This window comes from Oryx dammah, unplaced genomic scaffold, assembly GCF_014754425.2.
Source record: "Oryx dammah isolate SB20612 unplaced genomic scaffold, SCBI_Odam_1.1 HiC_scaffold_27, whole genome shotgun sequence".
Classification (NCBI taxonomy): Eukaryota; Metazoa; Chordata; class Mammalia; order Artiodactyla; family Bovidae; genus Oryx; species Oryx dammah.
In genome coordinates this window covers 86,343,941-86,350,846 of record NW_024070211.1, presented here as the reverse complement: position 1 = coordinate 86,350,846, position 6,906 = coordinate 86,343,941, and the positions used below count along the sequence as shown (strand labels likewise).

The 6,906-nt window shown below is 38.3% G+C and overlaps 1 non-coding gene across 1 annotated transcript; it reads right to left on the bottom strand.

The window, feature by feature from the left end:
- Window positions 1-2,338: 2,338 nt before the first annotated feature.
- On the bottom strand, window positions 2,339-2,411 carry TRNAS-AGA. The gene has a single exon. It is a non-coding gene; the product is annotated as a tRNA-Ser (tRNA).
- Window positions 2,412-6,906: the final 4,495 nt, after the last annotated feature.

Below are 6,906 nucleotides of genomic sequence, written 5' to 3'. Positions count from 1 at the left end.
AACCATACATAAAAGATCTTCACAACCCAGATAATCCCAATTGTGTGGTCACTCACCTAGAGCCAGACATCCTGGGATGTGAAGTCAAGTCGGCCTTAGGAAGCATCACTACGAAGAAAGCTAGTGGAGGTGGTGGAATTCCAGCAGAGCTATTTCAAATCCTGAAAGATGATGCTGTGAAAGTGCTGCACTCAATATGCCAGCAAATATGGAAAACTCAGCAGTGGCCACGGGACTGGAAAGGGTCAGTTTGGATTCCAATCTCAAAGAAAGGAAATGCCAAAGAATGCTCAAACTACCACACAATTGGCAGTCATCTCACACACTAGTAAAGTAATGCTCAAAATTCTCCAAGCCAGGCTTCAGCCATACATGAACCGTGAACTTCCTGATGTTCAAGCTGGTTTTAGAAAAGGCAGAGGAACCAGAGATCAAATTGCCAACATTTGCTGGATCATGGAAAAAGCAAGAGAGTCCCAGAAGAACATCTACTTCTGCTTTATTGACTATGCCAAAGCCTTTGACTGTGTGGATCACAATAAACTGTGGAAAATTCTGAGAGAGATGGGAATACCAGACCACCTGACTTGCCTCTTGAGGAACCTGTATGCAGGTCAGGAAGCACCAGTTAGAACTGGACATGGAACAACAGACTGGTTCCAAATAAAAGGAGTGCATCAAGGCTATATATTTTCACCCTGCTTATTTAACTTATATGCAGAGTACATATGAGAATCGCTGCGCTGGAAGAAGTACAAGCTGGAATCAAGATTGCGGGAGAAATATCAATAACCTCAGATATGCAGGTGATATCACCCTTTGGCAAGCGACTCCAGTATTCTTGCCTGGAGAATCCCATGGACGGAGGACCTTGGTGGGCTACAGTCCATGGGTCGCAGAGTCAGACACAACTGAGCAACTTCACTTTCACTTTCACTTATGGCAGAAAGTGAAGAAGAACTAAAGAGCCTCTTGATGAAAGTGAAAGAGGAGAGTGAAAAAGTTGGCTTAAAGTTAAACATTCAGAAAACTAAGATCATGGCATCTGATCCCATCACTTCATGGCAAATAGATGGGAACAACAGTGGAAACAGTGGCTGACTTTACCTTTTTGGGCTCCAATTTTGGAGATGCAGATGGTGATTGCAGCCATGAAATTAAAAGACACTTGCTCCTTGGAAGGAAAGTTATGACCAATCTAGATAGCATATTCAAAAGCAGAGACATTACTTTGTCAACAAAGGTCTGTCTAATCAAGGCTATGGTTTTCCAGTAGTCATGTATGGATGTGAGAGTTGGACCAAAAAGAAAGCTGAGCACAGAAGAATTGATGCTTTTTAACTGTGGTGTTGGAGAAGACTCTTTAGAGTCCCTTGGACTGCTTAGAGATCCAACCAGTCCATCCTAAAGGAGATCAGTCCTGGAAGGACTGATGTTGAAGCTGAAACTCCAATAATTTAGCCACCTCATGTGAAGAGCTGACTCATTTGAAAATACCCTAATGTTGGGAAAGATTGAAGGCAGGAGGAGAAGGGGATGATAGAGGATGAGATGGCCGGATGGTATCACCGACTCAATGGACATGAGTTTGGGTAAACTCCGGGAGTTGGTGATGGACAGGGAGGCCTGGTGTGCTGCGATTCATGGGTTCGCAAAGAGTCAGACATGAGCAAACGACTAAACTGAACTGAACTGGAGACATAGGGTACAAGGTATTAGTGATACATGGAACTTGGCATGTTTTTTGTGTGTGTGTCGCAGATTGTTTCTGACTTTCCCGCCCTGATTTCTTTATTGTATGTGAATAGTATTTCTAGATATGAAATTTTTTTTTTCAACTAATGATTTTTAAGGCATTCTCCCTAGATTTTACTCATTTATCAAATACATGTCTGCAGTGGATTGAGAGAAGCCAAATAGTACAAGGTGAGATTCTGCCTATGGACATATTTATCCTCATGGGTAAAAAATCTGTTTCCCTTGAACCTGATTTTGAATCAAATGGAATTTCATGGCAGTTCATATAATATCAGCCATCTTGTGGACTTGGTGTTATACTGCTTAAAATGTTGAGGAGTAGGAAGAACATAACTACTATCTCTGTATGTTGACCTCCTCAATTGCCATTTGTGTGCAGTGTCCTCATTTGTCTCATCAGTAACATGGGATTTTGAGAACTGAATGAGCTAATCCAAATAAGTGAAAGTGAAAGTGAAGTTGCTCAGTCGTGTCCAACTCTTTGCGACTCCATGGACTAGTAGCCTACTAGGCTCCTCCTTCCATGGTATTCTCCAGGCAAGAGTACTGGAGTGGGTTGCCATTTCCTTCTCTGGGGGATCTTCCCGACCCAGGGATCGAACCTGGGTCTCCTGCATTCTAGGCAGACGCTTTAACCTCTGAGCCACCGGGGAAGCCCAAATAAGGAGTGTAGAATATGGTCTATCTATCTCAAAGGGCTCAGAAACAGAATCTGTCTTTTATATATAGGTGGTATTTGTCCGAATAAAAGAGAATCTCCTTTCCAAGACTGCTGGTTCAGACAAAAAATAAAAGGGTTTAAAATGATTATGGAGTAGCATGAGAGCTCAAAGGAAGTCTGCAATGAACACGACAGTCTGGGATGATGTTAGCTGATATCTTAGAGAAAGTGTAATGAAAATTTGATTATCAGTACTTGGACTTGCTTATGACTTTTGAGATGTAGAAAAGAAGGTGAGTAGACTGGTATGTAGAGAGTAGAGAAAGGCTCATTGATTACACTGATCTTTCCCGCCAAGCCTCTATAGAATAATAGATTCTCAAAGTCTCTCACACAGTAACATTTGGAGATGGAATGCAGGCTGAAATAAACCTCCCATCTTTAATCACATTCTATCATATGCAAATTTCCCAAGACAGGAAGTATGATTTACCAGTTTCTTGACACCTACAGTGGCCTGAATGTTTGTGGGTCTTCTTAGAACAGCACATAGGGATCTTTATGACTCCAGTTTGCCAGCACTGTTATTTTAGTTACGACAATGTGGGCATCTGCTCCCTAATGATTAAGACTGTCTTCTCACCAGATGTGGTCTTTTGGAAAAGAGTTCAAACTGCTTGGCGGGTCAGTAGAGGGGAGGCAAGTATTGTCCCTTCAAGTGCTCTGCCTATTTTGTGAATAAATGGATGACTTTACTTTCCAAGGTTGTCAGTCTTTCACAAGAACTTACATTTAAATCATAATAATGATGCTATTTAAACTCCAGTTCATTCTGCCAGTATTTGATTAGCAAGCTGGCTGGATGTAGTGATAGAGAGGATGGCAGATTTTTATTTCATCTAGGGTATCATTACAGCTCAAACTGGCTCTCACATTACCATTATTATTATTGTTAATTGTTATTTGAGGGAGGTACTGATAAAATTCCTACCATTATTCTCAATAGGGGAGATGACATGATCCCTTTCCTAGGGCTTCATGATCAAAGTTAAGTAGACATTGATATTATCCCACCTCAGAAAAGGCTGAGAAAGCTTCAGTTCTACCATTTTCATGTACATAGTTGGAATTCAGATAAAATCACGTGTGGAAAATTGAGTTCAAAGATATTGACAGTGTGAATTTTTGCATTTGTAAGCTTGTATATGTGTTTGTATGTATATATGTTTTTGCACATGGGTATATCTAGTCCTTATTCCTGAATTGTTATATTTTTAATAGACAGGAATTTCAAATCAAAATTCTGCATAGCATGCACACTAAATGCATACAGACATCACTTATACACATTTCCCTGTCAAACATGTGATCGCTGGCTGCATTTACAGCTCATTGTGCATAAGATTTCAGTTTTTGTTTTAATCATTTCAGATGGAATGGCTTAAGAGTAAAGGATTTAGGGGTTCTTTGAGTGAAGAAAGATCATGAATCTGTCTCTTCGTCTTTCACTCTGAGTAGTTATGTGAACATTTTATGGACTTGTTGAATCAGAGGCTCCCTTTTACTAATTCTGTAAAACACAAGTTTCATGGAAAATTGAAAGGACATGTACTATATATTTTCTGATACAGTTGTATTTTTTAATTAATATTTTTGAGCAGTTTAGGTTTAAAAAAATGAATAGAAAATAGAGTTGGTATACAATATTGAGTAAGTTTAAAATTTCCAATGGGATGATTTGTATATCTTATGCTCCGGGAGTTGGTGATGGACAGGGAGGCCTGGCGTGCTGTGATTCATGGGGTCGCAAAGAGTCGGACACGACTGAGCAGCTGAACTGAACTGAACTGAAATATTTATCACAAAAAATGTTAGTTTACACATCCTTTATTACATATAATTATGATTTTTGTTGTTTATGGTGAACACATTTAATATCTGCTCTCATAGCAACTTTCAAGTACCCAATACAGTATTATTAAATGGGCGGAGGAGCCTGGTGGGCTGCAGTCCATAGGGTCACTAAGAGTCAAGACACGACTGAGCGACTTCACTTTCACTTTTCACTTTTCACTTTCATGCATTGGAGAAGGAAATGGCAACCCACTCCAGTGTTCTTTCCTGGAGAATCCCAGGGACCAGGGATCCTGGTGGGCTGCCATCTATGGGGTCACACAGAGTCGGACACGACTGAATCAACTTAGCAGCAGCAGCATGCTGTACATTAGATCTCCAGAACTTATTCCCCATATAGCTAGAAGTTTGTACTCTTTGAGTAACATCCCCTCATTTCCCCAAACACTCAGCTCCTGAAAACCACTGTTCTACTTCATGTTTCTGTGAGTTCAACTTTTATAGATTCCACATATAAAATCAGATAGTTCTTGCCTTTAATTGTTTGATTTATTTCACTTACCAAAAAGCTCTCACAGTCTATCCATAAAGTCACAAATCTTAGGATTTCTTTCTTTCTTATGGCTGAATAATACTTCATTATATTTTCTTTATCCATTTATTTATCAGCACTTAAGTTATTCCATGTCTTTCATTGTAAATAAGGTTTTAATGAATGGCACTGTAGATACCTCTTCAAGACACTGATTTCATTTCCTTCAGATACGTTATTTAAACGTAGGCTTGTTGGTTTACATGGTAGTTCTATTTTTAACTTTTTGAGGAATTTTCTTGTTGTTTTCCATAGTGGTTGTACCAACTTACATTCATACAGTTAGTGCACAAGAGTCACTTTTCTCTGTATCATCACCAGCACTTGTTATCTGCTGTCTGTTTGATGAAAAGTATTCTAACAGATGTGAGGTGATATATCATTGTGGACTTGATTTCTGTTTTCCAGATGATTAGTGACATTGAGCATGTTTTCATGTCCTTGTTGATCATTTATGTCTTCTTAGGGAAATGTCTGTTCAGGTCCTTTCTCTCATTTTTAATTGGATCATTTACTTTTCTGTTATTGAGTTCCTTATATATTTTAAATGTTAACTCCTTATTATATACACATACACACATATACACAAATATATATGTGTAAATATTTTCTCTAATTCTGTAGATTGCCTTTTCATTTTAATTGTTTCTTTTCCCAAGATAGTTTTCTGAAGAAGAGATGTTTTCATTCGGTAAAGGTCCTGTAGACAATGATATTTTAACAAGATTCCCAGTTTGCACTGGGAAAAGCTGGCAGACTTTTCTTCATAAGGCTACTTACTGCACTTGCCCTTTTGGTAACATTACTATGTGTTTGTACTGAAGCCTATTATTAAATGAATAAAGAGCAGGAAAATGCAGTTTTAGACTAAAGAAAGTGTTGGGCTTTCAAATGGCAAACAGATGTGTTAAAAAGTCTTGTCTTTAAAGGTGGCTCTTTGGGCCTCTGAAAGACTATATAAATGACATAGAAAACTTGTGATGCACAGATAGAAAATGTTATTGTGGGTACATGAACCTTACAAACAAATAATCTATGGAAATAACGACACAAGTTTTCTTTGTCGGGTACAAATTACTTCCAGCATTTTAATGTATATCTGTCTACAAAAAAAAAGTTGCTGTTGGGATTCAGCTTTGCACTCAAGAACTTATAGAAACGAATTTCCAGTGCCTTGATTGCCCTTATATGTCTCAGAGCTAGGCTTTCAATCCTCATGCCCCTCTTAATTAATCATACTCCTTTTGATAATCCACAGTAGACCATAAACTGTAAACTTTCCTGTAAAAATAAAACTGGACCACTGTATGGTTTAGCAAATAAGAAAAGGAAGGATTCTAAGGGCTTCTTTTTGCGTCTTCTGGCTATTTGCCATTCCCTGAATGGTGGCTAATACAAAATCAGGGTCCAATTTTATGCCAATTTTGTGCCCCAGTTAGCAGTGCTAATTGGGGCACACAAGTAAATTGTGCTCTGCCCTGTGGAAATTTTCAGTTAGTCAACTAAATCAGAAAATCATTGAGAACACTAATCCATTGCTCAGTCACTACTTAATTAAGTGCAAAATCTATGGTCCTTCCAGGAAGGACAAAGTTCAGGCATGCACTCTCAGTGGTCAGCTGTTTGGAATTTTGTTTGTCCTTTGTCTTTGGTTGTAATCTAAGTTACAATATAAGTATGTTTGTTTTTGAAGAGTGGGACATGGAACATTTTATTGAAAATTAATAATACAAGTATGATTAAAGTAGACTGGAGTAAAGGTCATTTCATTTCCCTCACACTTGAAAGACATAGATTTTCTGAGGGTGGGGGAGGATGATTTTTACACATATGGAACATAAATACATTGATAAATTTAACAGCAAATGCTCCACATGTCATAGGGTCAAGTTATAGTTGGGTTCAACATCATAATATGAACTGCAACCATATTTAATGAGAGGGCAAAAATGTTTCTCTGTTTATTTACTGATACATCTGAAGTGCTCAAAAAATATTTTTTAGTGAATGAATGAACGGGAACATGATACCTAGGCAAAAA